The 16,245-nt window shown below is 47.2% G+C and overlaps 1 protein-coding gene across 3 annotated transcripts in view; it reads left to right on the top strand.

Moving 5' to 3' along the window:
* DPY19L1 (dpy-19 like C-mannosyltransferase 1) overlaps positions 1-16,245 on the top strand; it is a 2,006,077-nt gene that overhangs the window by 1,478,957 nt on the left and 510,875 nt on the right. The gene's annotated exons all lie outside the window — the stretch shown is intronic.

Raw genomic sequence — 16,245 nt, 5'->3', positions numbered from 1 at the left:
TGCGTGTGACGTGAGGTATGGTTTGGGGGCCTTGGTAAAGGGTGACAAGGTACTTCAACCATGCAAAGACACGTTCAAGGTGGTCACCCTAGCCCAGATTCATCAGGCCCTAAACCTGCAGGAATGGCTGGTCTCTCTAGATCTTGAGAATGCCTACTTACATGTACCCATCGACAGGAAGTACCTGAGATTTACAATGGGGAACTGCCACTTCCAATTCAAGGTCCTGTCATTAAGTCTTTCTTCTGCACAATATGTATAGACCCACAGGTACATACCAACTCTCATAGCATTACGGAATGAATTATTTTTGTTAGAATAGCAATCTCCTTGCATAGAAACCCCATATAATTTTAATTCACAAAATGGTCTTTATTTTATATCACACATAAACATCTAATGTAAAAACAGTGTATACTAAATTACTTACATTCATTAAAAAGTACATAGGTTGAATCTCTAATAACAATTAATTATATTTTTGAAACAACGGTACACTTTGCCTTTCTTCGGCACCCATGGTCTTCACCAAGATATTGGCAGTGGTAGTGGCTCACCCCAGAAGGGAGGGCATCCATGTTTTTCTCCATCTGGATGAGTGGCTCGTCTGAGCACAGTCCCCAGACCAGGTATCTGCACATGTGTACTAGACGTTCAGCCTGTTAAACAGCTTCAGCTCCTCCCTGAACTCCAGGATTTCTCAGGTTTTGCCGACTTGGTCACTCCAATTCATCAGGGTGGTTTTGCACTCCTGCCTCAGCAGGGTCTTCCCGCCTGAGGATCAAGTAGCGAATATCACTAAAATGGTGTGTATTTTCCAATTGCAGGAAAGGCTTCCGTCCTCTGCTTTTCTGCTCTTGCTTGGTTTTATGGCCCCCTACATTCTTGTGGTGCCAAAGGCTTGGCTATGCATGAGTTCTCTGCAGTTGCTTCTCGGTTGTCAGCGGTCTCAGTTTCAGGGACCCACCTCAGATCTGTTTTCGGTTTTGTGAAAGGGTCCATAGACCTGGAATGGTGGTCCCACCTACTGAAAGGGATTTTGTTTCTGCAACCCTGGCCCCAATTGATTTTGGTCACGGATGCGTCACTAAAAAGGTTGGTGCGCTCACATACAAGATTTGACAGTGATCGACCTCTGTCGGAAAGCTGTGAACACATACATTTGCTGGAGCTCCAATCAACCAGGCTGGCGCAGGCCGCTTTCCTCCCTTCAGTATAGGGGAAGACTGTACTGGTGCTGCTCAATGCATTCTTGCTCAATTCCAGCGGTCGAAAGGGAGCTCCTGAAAAAGTACATACCTGCCAGGGTGATAGACTGTTTCTTTCCACGCACCCAAACCCAGAGGAGCTGGTGCTCCAGGCGGTGACTAAACTCAAGACCCTCCTCATCTGATCTCCTTATGAATTGCGTGTCAAGAAAGACAGACCACTGGCAGAGAAATGGTTCACATCTGGCAGTATGGTGCTGAAGTTGGTCAATGCCTCTTGTGTTTTAGTGTGGAACATGATCTTGGAGACGGCTGCTCATTTGTCAAAGGGCTAAGTTATAGACCGCTTCTTGGACATTGTGAACGATGGGAAGGAAGCAGCTTGCCAAACCTTTCATCCCAGCCTTAACATGGCAGATTGTATTGGGTGTTCAATTGAGACATTGACCATCCTTCGGAGAGCTTCATACCTTAGAGGTTTTGGGTTTTCTTCTTGGGTACAATCAAAGCTTCTCGACGTGGGCTTTGCTGGTGAACATCTCTTCGGACCAAAGGCTGTGACAGGATCTGCATTGCCCTGCACAGGGTTAGCATCAGCTTCTCGCCCCCACTACGGTTTTGGGACCTGCGGGTGTTGTTACACACAGGCCTCCGCAACCCCAGCAGGGAAGGAGGGTTAGGATCTGTTGGTTGGATGGGTAGGGGGAGTTAAGGGAAACCGGAAAGAGGTGAAGGGAGAGGTGGATAGGAACGGGGTAGGTAGGCTAAGTATGGCTCCTCTGCTCCTGCGTTCTTGTTCTTGCTCTGGTTGTTCTCTCACACATACACGCAAATGTACACACACACACACACACACACACACACACTAGCACACAATAGCAGGATCCCATTAGTATTATGGTAACCCCTGTATACATTTGTACAGCTCTTGAGACAAAAAACTGCACATGTAGCAGGTGGCACCTAATTCTCAATAAACACAAGCTATGTCAATGGGAAGCAAATAGACACAAACTTTAAAAATGGTAAGGCACTTGTCCCTTGTTGTCTCCAGGATGTTGCCTGTGTCCTCTGGATGCAGCAAACAGTGGCTGCAAGAAATAGCTGTGTGAGCGAGTGCTACCACATTTAGTACAATGACAAACACAGAATGCGTTCACTGTTGTCAGTGAGCGCGGGTCTACGCGAGTGCTGTTGTCGGCGTGATTAGTATTCAAGGATTAGGACTGAAAACTGTGTTCATGCATAACTGCTCCCAGGGTTAGGTTCATGCACTTTGCTGTGGCGTGAGTTAATTTAAGTGCCTCAAACTGAACCATGGGGGCGTGGTCGGCATGCACGCTGCACTACTTATTTGCGGATGCCCATGACATGATTGAATGTAAAAAATCATAGGAGAAATGACCACATTTATTTTTCTAATAATGCGGGGGGACCTACCTCCCCCCATAACTCACCGCTATCTTAACTAATAACCTTGCCCCACCCCACACCTATATTTTAACAAAAACAACCAAACATTCTGAAAAATATAGGTAAAATAATTTGGTCACTTCTCCTTACGATTTTTTATATTCGATCATTTATACAGATACGCTTATCTGCACTAAAAGCAGGGGCCGGAGATATCAGTTTTGGCTTGGCCCATGCCTATAGAGTCTCCAGTGTTTTTTACATGACGCTGCTGCTGCAATATGAGTGCCACATGTTTTGTAACCCTTTTTTGCTGCCCTCTCTGTGCCTTAACTTTCTTTTGTTGTCCCCCTGCGCCTGGTCCCTTACAGGCAGAGTCTCTGCAAACATTGAAAGAATAACCGCAAAATCGCTGGAAATGGCGGTCCAACAGCCAAACACAGCCCACTCTTTCTCATTCATTTCAAGAGGCATCAGAACCCTCTGCCTCTTTAAATGGTTGAGAAAGATCAAAGGGGGTTCCAACGCTACACCTGCTTTTTGAAAAGGGTGCAGTTGCCCCATGCCAAGCAAGGGCAGAAGAGGCTCAGAAGGGGAAGTTAAAGCTGGTTTCCCACATATAGTCGCTCAGGGCAAGAATGGCCTGCCAGGCACTCCAAGCAGGTTTGGGTGCTACTGACTTCATGAATCGTGCTATGGACGCCTTCACAGTCTTATGCAGGTCGGCGTATTTGAGGGACTCTGGGTTCTCACTGAATATTCAATTCTTACTGGTTACCTTTTTTGGCTAAGGAATCTATAGCGCCAAGATACCCTCGGGTCAAAGCTGCACTCAAGAAGTCCTACTAACATCACATAACCTAGGAGGGTCGGCAAATTGCAGGCACTCTCTAATTCAGTCACTTTCCTATAATGTTTTAAAGAAAAGGTCTCCCTGAAAGTGCATCCGAAATTTGTGGCAAAAGTGGTTACAGAATTTCACCTAGGCCAGAGTACCAACAATTTGCACATTTTAGCTTTCTCCACATCCTTACAAGGATGAGAAGAGGCTCCACAGATTGGACCCCAACGGGGCACTTATTTCCTGCCAGGCCAGAACAAGCCCTTTCAGTAAGGATGGCCAGTTTTTTATTGCTTTTTTTCGCAATCCAGATTGAGGCAAATAGTTACAAAACAAACTGTCTCTCAGTGGATAGTATATTGTGCTTCTATGAATGCTGCCAGACTTCTGGTATGGAGGTGTCGACAAGACTTGGGGCTCACTCTATCAGAGGGGTTGCAGCCTCCTCTGCCCTCCAGAGAGGTGTGCCGGTCGGAGACATCTATCAAACAGCAACGTGGTCTTCTCAGCACACGTTTATCGAGCATTACAGCTTTGATATGGCCAGTGGGACAAATGCACATTTTAGTAGGGTAGTCCACCAGAGCTTTTTGGTGTAACTTCTAACCCTCCTCCAGCATGGCTGCTTCTTTGGGAGTCTATCAAGATGAGGAATATGTGGGAGAATGCAATCCATTAAAGGAGAAATTTCTTACCGATAATTTTCTTTCTATCGATTTTTCTCCCACAGATTCCTCACCGCCCCTCCAGCTTATCCCGCTTGGAAATTGATAGTCCTAATTGCATTCTGCTGTCACATTTCTGCATGCATTGACAAGAGGATCAGAGTGGTGCTACGTTCTGGGCAGTGTTGTTGGCTGACGAGACTGCCCTGTGCCTTCTGGTCTCATCTCCAAGGTTGAGATATGGAAGAGTAAGTTTATGTGAGAATCCTGAACGTGTCTCACCCGCTAGTCCCCAGGGATCTGTCATCCAGGTGGCCAGGACTCTGCCATCGCTATTGGATCCAGTTCCTGGGGGTGGACCAGTACGGGAGGATCACCTGGATGGGGGGTCTTCGGGGAGTGGAGGTGGGACACTGAAGGGTGAGACACAGTATCCCCTTCCTTATGACACCTTTTCCCCATCCAACCAGGTAGGATATCTAGAAACTCACCCCTCATCCCCCTTTTCCGACATGAACACTTTCTCACAGATAGTAACCATGAGCGACAACGAACTAACACCAGAGACGTATACCTGGCATGTCCCAACACAAGGGCCAGGTGATAACTAGACACACCTGACTTCCATCACACTTTCCCACACGGATAAAAGGCGGAGCACAAAAGCACACTCAGAGCTACGCAAAATGCACGAGGAAGCAGCTATTCCGGGATGGCAGTTTAAACTGAGGAGAAAAGTGGGGAGATCAGACAGGACTACAAGGAGGGAATTACCCTTGCCCTTTTCACAAAAGGACAGCAACTTTCTAGAAGCCTCAAGGCAAAGAAATATAAGACCAAGAATTACAGCTGGCGAGCAGTGTAGCGTGTGTCAAATGTACACAGGGCCCTCCTGCATTGATAGCCAAGGCAGAGAGAAGCGATTGCCACCGTGGTACTATCTTTGACTCCGACAGTAAAGCAACGCCAACGGTTCAGCACAGCCGGTGAAGCAGGAGAAACTGATAACAGACCGCACAGTGTGATGCTCATGTTTGCCAGCATCAATATTGTATGAACAAACAACTTGTGTGCGATTGAACTGTAAAACCAAAATAGGTACCGGATACAGAGTGGTCCGGCACCATGTGGGTGCTCACTCGAAGGTCTCGGTTTTGTTACACCTCCCTGACGCCCCCGAGAGTGTAAAAGTGTACTGAACAGTGAAATTGAAGTGGTCCTAAAGCGGGCTAAGTGGAAGCCTGTGCACATTTGATAGTCTTCGATTACCTACGAATTAAAGTTGGTGTGATCCCGGTTGATTGGGACTAATTTTCAAAAGGGGATCTGAGCCTGAGGGGGATCCAGGGTGATCAGTAAGACTCGCCTGCAAAGATATTGTTGTGGCAAATGTGAACCCGACTGAGGGATGCCTGCAAATTAAAGTTGGCCTGAGACTGGTTATGGGGGACTAATTGGGAAAGAAGGATCTGAGCCCAGTTGAGGGGGTTTCCAGGGCAAAGAGTAAAATGCACAGCTTGACTAAATGGAGAGGAATTGTTCTTTGTTGTGAATTGAACCCTCTGAAGCCAGAGACGTTGCACAAAAGCGAGTTGGGCACACAAGGCCCAGATGTTGGTAAATGGAACTGTGACCTCGTGCCGAAGAAGCTCAAGAGTGTGCTTTACTTAAGTGACCCGCCTTGTCCTGTGCTAAAAACGTGGAGAAGGGAGGCCCACAGACTAAGCATCCTGACTTTAGCATTTTGTGAATACTTCTTTCTTTTTGTGAACATTATCCCACGCTATTTTGGCAATATATATATTTTTTTAGTATAGGCCCTTTTTATTTGACTAGACTCCACTATGGCTGCATTATTATTATTTGATGGTTGTAGCTTGCTCCCATCTTAGATTTAGGTTTAGATAGGCGTTTTTAACACCTTTAAAGTTCAATAAACACCCTTGAACTGTGATCACTTGTGTCTGTCTTACTTTGATACCATGCCCTCCTTATATATGGTGTCAGGAGTTGGGATGTGATTCAACTGATCAAAATTGACATCTGATAATTGTCATACCACCAGAAGGGGAAAATAGAATCATTGAACTCCTTGACTCTGCCCGCTTATCCACACTAAAAGAGGTATTTATCTCTCAACTACGTATCCTGACTGGTGAACAGGATATGTTCTTTACAACGCAAGAATTATTAGACACCCTTCCTCACTCCCTTTATAATATACAACAGTGGGATTGAATAATACTGAAAGTTTGACCAGCCTTTACCTTTATTAGACCTAGGGCTTTAAACACCCTCCTTCACCCCCCAGCCCCGCACCCATCCCTGAACTTTTTTTTTGTAAGTGCCCAATTCTACCGGGGCCATCAAGGGTTAGAGATCAACCTAACCCCAATTCCTTCATCAGATTCCGAATCAGAAGAATCAGACGACTTTTAGACTTTATCCGAGAGAGTCGAGATCTTTCAATGGATTGCTATTGTCCCGCAGATTCCTCATCATGATAGATGTTGATCTCCAGCTTCGCTGCTCGAAAAAACATTTTTTTGCCAGGGGGCGTAGTGGACCTCGACTCTCGGCCGCCGATCGTCGATCTGTCTTGACAGGCTCTCGATCGCCAGCTCCGGACGTGATGTCAGGCATCGTATAAATAGCACATCACTACATCCCACACCTCAGTTCTGCGCGCTTGCATGCTGCATAGGGAACACGTCTCGAGTTTACTCGAATGTTCTTACTGTACTTTCATGTGTTTTTTCTTCAAAACCTTGACGCAATGTCTTCCCACAGGGTTTTGGGCTTCAAGCGATGCTGCGATTGCGATCCCAAATGTCTTTGACCGACCCCCATGATGTCTGTTTGTGGGGTCTGGGTGCTAGTCACGACACAGAGGCCTACGCATTGTGCGCAAAGATGCAGCCATAGTCCTGAAGGCTAGAGAGCCGGGAAACTGGCTTCGGACAGACCTGTTGCCAAGTCTCCGGTGTGGTCGCTCGTTCAGGCCTCAGAGGCCGAGACTGAGGAGCCCACCCCTACCAAGGGGACATCATAAGAAGTCCAAGAAGCAGTCCCATTCCAGGAGCCATTCCTCGTTGTCTTCCTCGCGGAAGAAGAAGAGGCACCACTGCTGCTGACGCGAGTCCAGCTCGTCATCTGATCGAAGTAAGACCTCGGCGGGTCCGAGCACTCAGGAGTGGGGGAGTTTTAAGAACTCTGTTAGAAATGTTTAAGACTCCAGTGGCTGTAGGTGCAACTCCGGCCCACTACCAGCTGACCTTGGCGGCTAAAGCGGCGCTCAGTGCTCCCGACCCCAAGCTGACCACTCGTCGACATCATCAGTGTTGGAAGCTTCTTCGGGTGTTACGCTAATTCAGCATAAATCGCCAGAACGCCATATGGCCGAGACTCCAGACATCTCTCGGTTGCCTGAGCGTCCCTCAGCGCCATAAGTGCCCTCGACATCGATAGCTTTGGCGTTGATCTGTATCCTCAAGCCTTCGGCGCTGAAAGTCAGCGATGGTTCCTTTGTGCCACTGTCAAGATCGAGTTTCTTCAACTCCATTCACTCCAGTTTCAGAGTCGAGGAGCATGCACTCCATTTTCGGAGTCGAGGAGTACGATGACCCCCGAGGACAGAGTAAACCCCGTTTTCACAGGCGGCAGTGGTGACTAATTCTACGACCAACCTGATTTATTGGCTTTGGCTCAGGGTTTGCATGATGCCAGTGGTCTGGATACTTCTCCAGACGTGGAGTTACAGCAGAAACAGCCCTATACCCACACTAGTGTGACGTTCAAGGAGCTGGTTCACAGGGTAGTAGACACCCTGGGGTTGAAGACGTCCTCTGTCTCTCTTCAGGGTTATGATCTTACCAACATTTTGGACGAGAGTCCCACAGTCGACACAATATATGCCTTTCAACCCTGCCATTGCAGACCCTTTAGCCTCCTTATGGCAGCACCCTTGTACCATTCCCCCTGTGAATACCATCTTTACAGGGAAGTATAGGCTGGCAAGAGGCGATCCTTCTTTCCTTGCTCATCATCCTTCCTCGGAGGGCTTGGTGATTTACGCTGCCACTGTCTCCTCTAGACCCGCAGCATCCACCTTTTAACCTTCCTACAGACAGAGAGGGGAAAATATTTGACGCCCTGGCCAGAAAGGTGTTCACCTCTGGTAGCATTTATTTATTTATTTATTTATTTATTTATTTATTTAATTTATATAGCGCGCAGGCAGCCCAGGGGCATTGTGGCACTGTTACTTGCAAGGAAGACTTAGTTACAATGTGTGCAGGTTGTGCCAGGGCTCTCAAGGCCACTAATGTGACATGTGGTTTCATCAAATATTCATTTGGCTTATGGAAAGCAATCAAACAGGCTGTTGAGTACGTCCCTGAGGGTGCCATATGGGACGGTTTCTTTCAGCTGCTGGAGGATGGGAAGAAGGTAGCCAAACATTTGTTGCAGACTGTGTTGGCACAGCAATGAGTTCAGCAATTGTGATGTGACGTTAAGCTTATCTTAAAACTTCTGGTTTCTCCCCGAATGTCCAAAACAGATTGCTGGACATGCCTTTTGAAGGTGTTATGCTTTATGGACAAAAAGCAGACGAGTCCATGGAGAAATTATTGGGCCTAGCAGCACAGCCGGCCAAGACTGCCTTCAGCTTTGCCTGCATGGGCATGGGCTACAGACATTAGGTGCCCTATGACAGGAAGGCGCAGCTTGCACAAGCCAGGCAAGGGCAGCGGTGCTTCTCACGTCCTGCAAGGGGCAGAGAGCCCTCTAGAGGCCAACAAGCAACACAGTGGCAGGCTCACCCATGCCCTCAAAGCCGCTTTGATTTCCCCTCCCACGATTTACCAGTTGGTGGACGGTTGGCAGGGCATTGGCCCCAGAGGCAGTAAATTACTTCCAACGTCTGGGCGCTGCAGTTGATTCGGTTGGGTTATTGTCTGCCTTTTCTAAAGTGGCCTCCAGGCAAACCTCCACCTCCCCAATCCAACCGGAACAGGAGCTCCATGAGCTCAATGAATAACTGAGAGCCCTGTTATCGAAAGGGGCATTGGAAGAGGTGCCTCCCGATCAGAGAGGGTCCGGTTGGTATTCCCGTTACTTCCTGGTGCCCAAGAAGGGAGGAGGTCTCAGTCCCATCCATTCCGGTCATGGCCCAATTCTTGAAGGGCCTTCTCACCAGGTTTTCGCCAACCCCCTTTGTTGTCCCAGATTGGAATCTTAATCTGGTTTGACCTTTTTGATGGGGCTCTGTTTGAGTGTATGCATTCCTGTTCTTTGTGACTGTTGTCCCTTAAAACAGCCTTTTTGGTCATAGTCACGTCTACGAGGAGGGTTAGCAAACTGCAAGCCTTGTACATTCCTGAAGATCTTTCACAAGAAAGTCTCTCTTAAGATCAGGCCAGGATTTCTGCCTAAGGTAGTTTCAGAACTTCATCTGTCCCAGGCCATCGACTTACCTGTCACTAATCAAACTCATTTCACAGTGGATTATCCTATCACAGTGGATTATCCTGTCGGCTGGCAAGGATCTTTCAGCAGGTATCCGGGCCACTTGACAAGAGGGGTCTTGGCCTCTACAGCCATATACAGGGATATTTGCCAGGCAGCCACTTGGTCCTCTTTACATACTTTTACCAAGCACTATGCCTGGGGCGTTGCACAGGGAGCGGATGCTAAGTTTGGTAGGGCGGTTCTGCAGAATCTGCTGGTTTAAATCTTTCTGGCCTCCTCCATTAGCCTAACTGCTTGGGTAGTCTATCATGATGAGGAATCTGCAGGAGAATAACAAGCCATTGAAGGAGAAATTACCTTACCCTAATGTTCTTTCTATGTATTCTTCTCCTGCAGATTCCTCATTGAACCCTCCCATCCATCACCGCTCAAAACGTTCTGTGGGTGGTCGCTTCTGTACGAGCGAGGTGGCATCTGGTATGGCTCTGGGATGACCGTTTTCTAAAAAAGAAAAAAATTATAATAATTTCTTTACACATTGTTGTGGGGTCACCCTGTCGGGTGTACCATTTTTTAATGTTCTAATGGCTGGTTAGCCTTCTACTGTGGTTTTTCTTCTGCAGCGTTCAATCGCAAAGGAGAACATTTACAGGAATTGAGGTGTGGGTCATAGTGACGTGCTATTTATACAACGCCTGACGTCATGTCCGTAGCCAACAATCCAAAGCCTCTCAAGGCGGATCAACTATCTGCAGCCGAGAGTCGAGGTCCACTACGCCCCCTGGTGAAGGTTTTCCAAGCAGCAAAGCTGGAGAAAAATGTGTATCATGATGAGGAATCTGCGGGTGAAGAATCCATAGACAGAACATTACAGTAAGGTAATTTCTGTTTCTTTTTCAGAATAAAACACAGAAGGTACCCTTGCCCCCGCCGCCCCCTGGGTGAAATGGCCTTCCTAGCCAATGTCATCGCCCAGTTGGCGGCCCATCAAATGCAGGCCGAATTTAGGATCCAAGAAAATGTAACTAAATTGGTCAAATTACAAGCTAGACCCTTAGTACCACACGGGGTACTTCAACCATACCTTGAAGGCGAAGATCTGGGATTCTTTTTCTCGAATTTCGATCACCTAGATGAACAACTAGGATGGGAAGAGAATCTTAAAAGGTGCTATTTGGCACCTCTGTTGAAAGGTGAACTACAAACCGCTCAGACGCCATCCCATTGGCAGTCCTGAAAGAGATCTCTTCTGACCTTCTGACAAAGCCTTTGTTAGACCCTTCTATTCTCTCTCATTTCCGTCCTATTTCTCTTTTGCCCTTTCTTATGAAACTTTTGGAATCTTTGGTGTCACTCCTTCTCTCTTCCTTTCTTGAGTCATCTAAGCTTCTTGACCCGGCCCAGTCTGGCTTCCGGCCTGTCAGGGGCACGGAAATTGTTCTGGTAGCTATCCAGGAAGATATGGCCAGGCTCGTGAATGCAGGGGGGGTGGATGCCCTGATTCTATTAGATCTGTCAGCGGCTTTTGACACCATAGACCACCCCACCCTGCTGTCCCACTTGGCCTAGATCGGAATATCTGGTCAATTGCTGACCTGGTTTTCCTCCTTCCTGGCTGACAGAACTCACTCTTTCTCTTCATCCTTTTTCTTCTGGTCCCTGCCACCTTAACTGCAGGGTGCCACAGGGATCCAGCTTGTCTCCCATTCTCTTCAACATCTATATATTGTCATTAGTTTGTCTCATCCGCTCCTTTGGCGTCAGGTGCTATTTTTATGCTGACGACGCCCAGATCCTGATCGATCTTGATCTGGATCCGACTGGGGTGTCATCGTGCCTCCATCAGTACCTGACCGCCGTGGGGGAGTGGATGAACTCTAATTGGCTGAAATTGAATGGAGACAAGTCAGAGTTACTGGTGGTGGTTTCCCCTCCTGACCCCTCACTTTGGGTATCTTCTTTCTGGCCTTCTTCCTTCAGGCCTCTTCCTGTTCCTGTGTCTAAGATGAAAAACCTGGAAGTGGTCCTATCATCATCTCTCTATGGACGCTCAAGTATCAGCAGTATGTCAAACTACCCATGTCCAGCTCAAAGTACTGCAAAAGGTATTTCCCTTAATACTGGCCCCTCTTCGCCCCCTGTGGTCACAGCCATGATGTTAAGCCGGTTGGACAACTGCAATTCCCTTTATTTGGCGCTCCTAAGGGGTTAGTCCAACGGCTTCAACGTCTGCAAAATCTTGCGGCTCATGTTGCCACAGGCTCACCTTTTGGGGCACATATCTCCCCTGTTCTACAGGCACTGCAATGGTTCCCGGTGGCTCAGCGCATTGGATTTAAGGTGCTTTGTATTGTATATCGGGCATTGCATGATCAGTGAGCGGAATACCTCTGCTCCAAGTTCACCTATTATCTCCCCAAACGCTGCTTGCGATCTGCCTCTTTAGGCCTGCTAAATGTGCCCTCCTTCCGCCGTGCTCGAATTGGTGGCCAAGCCTTTTCTATAGCTGCGGCCCAACTTCCGCTAGCAATAAAAAACTGCCCAACAATTTAGCTTTTAAAAAGGCCATGAAAACCTTCCTGTTCTAGATATATACAGCTGACTAGCTTTTGGCTTGCTGTTCTCCCTCTCTAGCGCCATGATATCTTTGGGTGGTGACCGTGCACTCTAAATATTTCCTTAACATAACTTATCAACTGCTTAATCTTTCCCAGGGAGCCACCTTTCTATCCATCAAGTAAGAGTTGTTAAAAAGAGTGGGACAAACCTGCAATTTTTATCGGCAGAAGTTGAGGGCCATTAGATTAAACCCAGGGGAAACCCCTTAGAAATGGGATAACTTGTCAAAACACTGTAGCCCTATGTATCAATAACAAATCCTTAGAAGAGCTGACAGAGATGATCACCCTAGAACAATTCACTAATTCCTTACCCCCTTTTCTGCAAAAGGCCGTTTTACACTTAAGTCGACCTACCCTAACCATGGCCATTGCAACTGCACAAAACCACTCGGATGCAACTAAACACTTCCACTCGGCACATCGAGGCGAGGACCCGAAGGATTAAAAACCTATCTGCCGACCTCAACCTTAGGGAACAGATAAACAAGGGGGATCGTATAGAATCAAGGAAGGAATACCAAGAGAAAGGGTAGCAATCAAAAGATCTGATCCTAAAACCAAGGACGAAAGCAGAAGGGAAGAAAAAAGAAGCAGAGCACCCCCTCCTGTCTGCTTTTCCCGTAAGGAACCAGGGCATTTATCTAGGCAGTGCCCGAAGAATCTAAGGGACGAACCTATGGAAATAGGCTGTTTAAATAAAGGATGAAGAGTGGGAAGACCCCAAAGAAGAGTTAGAGACCTTTAGCATATGTTTGTCAGTCTTCCGCTGACTTCACATATGAAAAGGCCTGTGTGACTGGAAGGCAAGTAAAGGCCCTGATCAACTCGGGTAGTAAGCAAACCGCTAAACGAGCTGATTTAATCCCAACAAAGGACCTCGAAAACACTCCCCTAGTTAGTTACCGATGTACATGGGGGACAATGAAGTAAACCCCAAAATAACCGTACACATTAATATCCGGGACGAGTCCTGTGTAATATCTTCAGCCATCATTCATAGACTCCCGGAGGAAGTTATTCTGGGTCGGGATTTCCCTACCTTCTCTACTCTCTTGCAGGTAATCCCACTTCCCTTTGGGGATTTTCTACCCCAGAATTGCTTGCAGTCAAATTACTATTCCCAAAACTCTCTGTTATGGGGCTGGGAAAATTCTAAACCTAACCTGAGGCAGCCCTTAAAAACGAATTCATAGGTTACCGTAAAGAGACCAATAAAACCACTCTACCTCTACCTACACTGGTCAAAGAAAGTCAATGCAATCTGCGCGATTTCTTGGACATATCTCATCCCTTTTCTCTCCCAGGTCTTAGCTGCGAAGAACCTGGACAAAGAACAGGCATATCCACCTCACATAGTAGAAGCGTATGTGAGAATCCTGAAGGTGTCTTAACTCGCTAGTCCCCGGGGATCTGTTATCCGGGTGGCCCGGACACAGACATCGCTATTGGATCCGGTTGCTGGGGGTGGACCAGTGCGATAGGATCACATGGATGGAGGATCTTCGGGGAGTGGAGGTGGGACACTGAAGGGTGAGACGCAGTATCCCCTTCCTTATGACACCTTTTCCCATCCTACCAAGTAATATATCTAGAAACTCAACCCCCCACCTCCCCACTTTTCCAACACAAACACTTTCTCATGGATAGTTCATCGTGAGCGACAACAGACTAACAGCCGAGCCGTATACCTGGCATGCCCCAACATAAGGGCCAGGCAGAGTCAGGCAACTACTGATAACTACACATACCTGACTTCCATCACACTTCCAACACACAGATAAAAGGCGAAGCACGAAAGCACACTGTGAGCAAGACCAAATGCACTAGGAAGCAGCCATTCCGGGATGGCAGTTTAAACTGAGGAGAAAAGTGGCGAGACCAGAGAGGACTACAAGGAGGGACTTACTCATGCCCTTTTCACGAATGGATCACAACTTTCTAGAAGCCTCAAGTAAAAGAAACATAAGACCAGGAATTACAGCTGACGAGCGGTGTAGCGTGTGTGAAAGGTACACAGGGCCCTCCCGCATTGATCGCCAAGGCGGGGAGAAACGATTGCCACTGTGGTACTATCCTTGACTCCGACAGCAAAGCAGCGCCAACAAGTTCAGCACAGACGGTGAATCCAGAGAAACTGATAACAGACCGGACTGTTGGATGCTCAAGGTTGCAAGCGGCAAAGTTAGAATGAACAAAGACTGTGTGTGTGATTGAACTGTGAAGCCAAAATAGGTACCAGATAGAGAGTGGTCCTGCATCACATGGGTGCTCATTCAAAGGTCTCTGGTACCCGCACCCCCAACTCCCCACCCCTGAGAGTGAAAGCCTGGAAGAGGAGGATCTACAGTGAACAGTAAGACTCACCCGCATAGATATTGTTGTGGCAAATGTGAACCCAACTGAGGGAGGCCTGCGAAATGAAGTTGGTCTGATCCCGGTTGAGGGGGACTAATTGGGAAAGAAGGATCTGAGCCCGTCTGAGGGGGTTTCCAGGGTGCAGAGTAAATTGCCCGGCTTGACTAACTGCAGGGATACTTTTCTTTGTTGTTTGTGGTGAGTCGAGGCCTCTTGTTTAAGAGACTTTGCACTAAAGTGGCATGGGCTCAGAAGTCCCGGATGTTGGTAAAAGGAACTGTGACCTCGTGCCAAAGAAGCTCAGGAGTGTGCTGTGCTAGAGTGACCCGCTTTGTTCCGTGCTAAAAACGTGGAGAAGGGAGGCCCATGGCCTAAGCATCCTGACTTATCGTTTTGTGAACACTTCTTTCTTTTTGTAAACGTTATCCCACACTATTTTGTAGCATAGCGGTAAGGATTGGCAATCTTTTTTTTTAGTATAGGCCCTTTTTATTTGACTAGAATCCACTAGGACGGTCTTATTATTTGATGGTCGTAGCTTGCTCCCTTCTTCGATTCAGGTTTAGGTTGGCATTTTTCACACCCCTGATGAAAGTTCAATAAACACCCTTGAACTGTGATCACTTGAGTCTGTTTTACTTTGATACCATGACTTCCTTAAAGTAAGCAAAAAAACTGTTTGTTGTTGTGTTGTTTGTTTCTATGCCTTTCCCCATTGCTGCATGTTTCCTCTCGCCGGCTGAGCCCAGGGCAGGAAAAGTGGGGAACTGAGATATGGGGGGTGTAGCACACCCTTTTATACAATGTCACATTTGTTCGAGGAATGGTGCAGCCGTATCCGAGAGAGTTATTGACGACGATATTGAGTAGTACCACGCCCCCTGTTGAAATAATTTCCGAGCAGTTAATGCTGGATAGCTATCTATCAAGATGAGGAATCTGTGGGAGAGGAATCCATAGAAAGAACATTACCAGTTAGTAATTTCTCCCTCTCTATCCTAGTCCAAGATTAGCGGTAGTGTATGATCTTTGTCCCAGGTTCGACGACCATAGGTCAGGCCAGTGGGCGTTAGTGGACAAGGGGCTTTGCACCCAATGGTACCCTATAGAGGACAGGGAGGGACAGGAAATAGCTATGTTTACTCACCCACCTGACTCTGATTCTACCAGGTGACACTGTGGGTCGCCCTGAATTTGCTGGGAATAAAATCTGCTGTGCTTTGTTCGGTGAGATTGCCCAGGTGCAAAACCTTCCGGTGCAAGGCATACATTAGTTTTCAAAAATTGTTCAGCCGAGTTTGCTAATTAAAATGTTCTTTATTAGCAAACAAGCCCTTTGATTAGCAATGTTGTACAAATATTTTTAATGTCACCAGAGGTTATTTGTAACCAAGACATAAAGTAAGCAACCATACAGCAGTTTTATTGTCTACCACTGAAGTAAGAGATTAGTGAGATGCGTCAGGCCTTGCAAATTCTTTACAATTCCACTGGACTTGTGGGTCTAGTAACTTAGTTTAGCTACTTCGACCTAAGAGAAATGCACTTGGCCCATGACAACGGATGACAAAACATTTAAATGTGATTTCTGTAAAATGGTTCATGTCCCCTCAAACCCACTTTCTTTTAGGCACACCGATGCCACCTAAAGGCTAGTCATGCACAGTGAA

The sequence above is a fragment of the Ambystoma mexicanum genome, chromosome 5p (assembly GCF_040938575.1).
Source record: "Ambystoma mexicanum isolate Mex_15411 chromosome 5p, UKY_AmexF1_1, whole genome shotgun sequence".
NCBI classification, from domain to species: domain Eukaryota; kingdom Metazoa; phylum Chordata; class Amphibia; order Caudata; family Ambystomatidae; genus Ambystoma; species Ambystoma mexicanum.
Note: the sequence above shows the minus strand (reverse complement) of the source record. Positions and strands in the feature narration are given on the sequence as shown.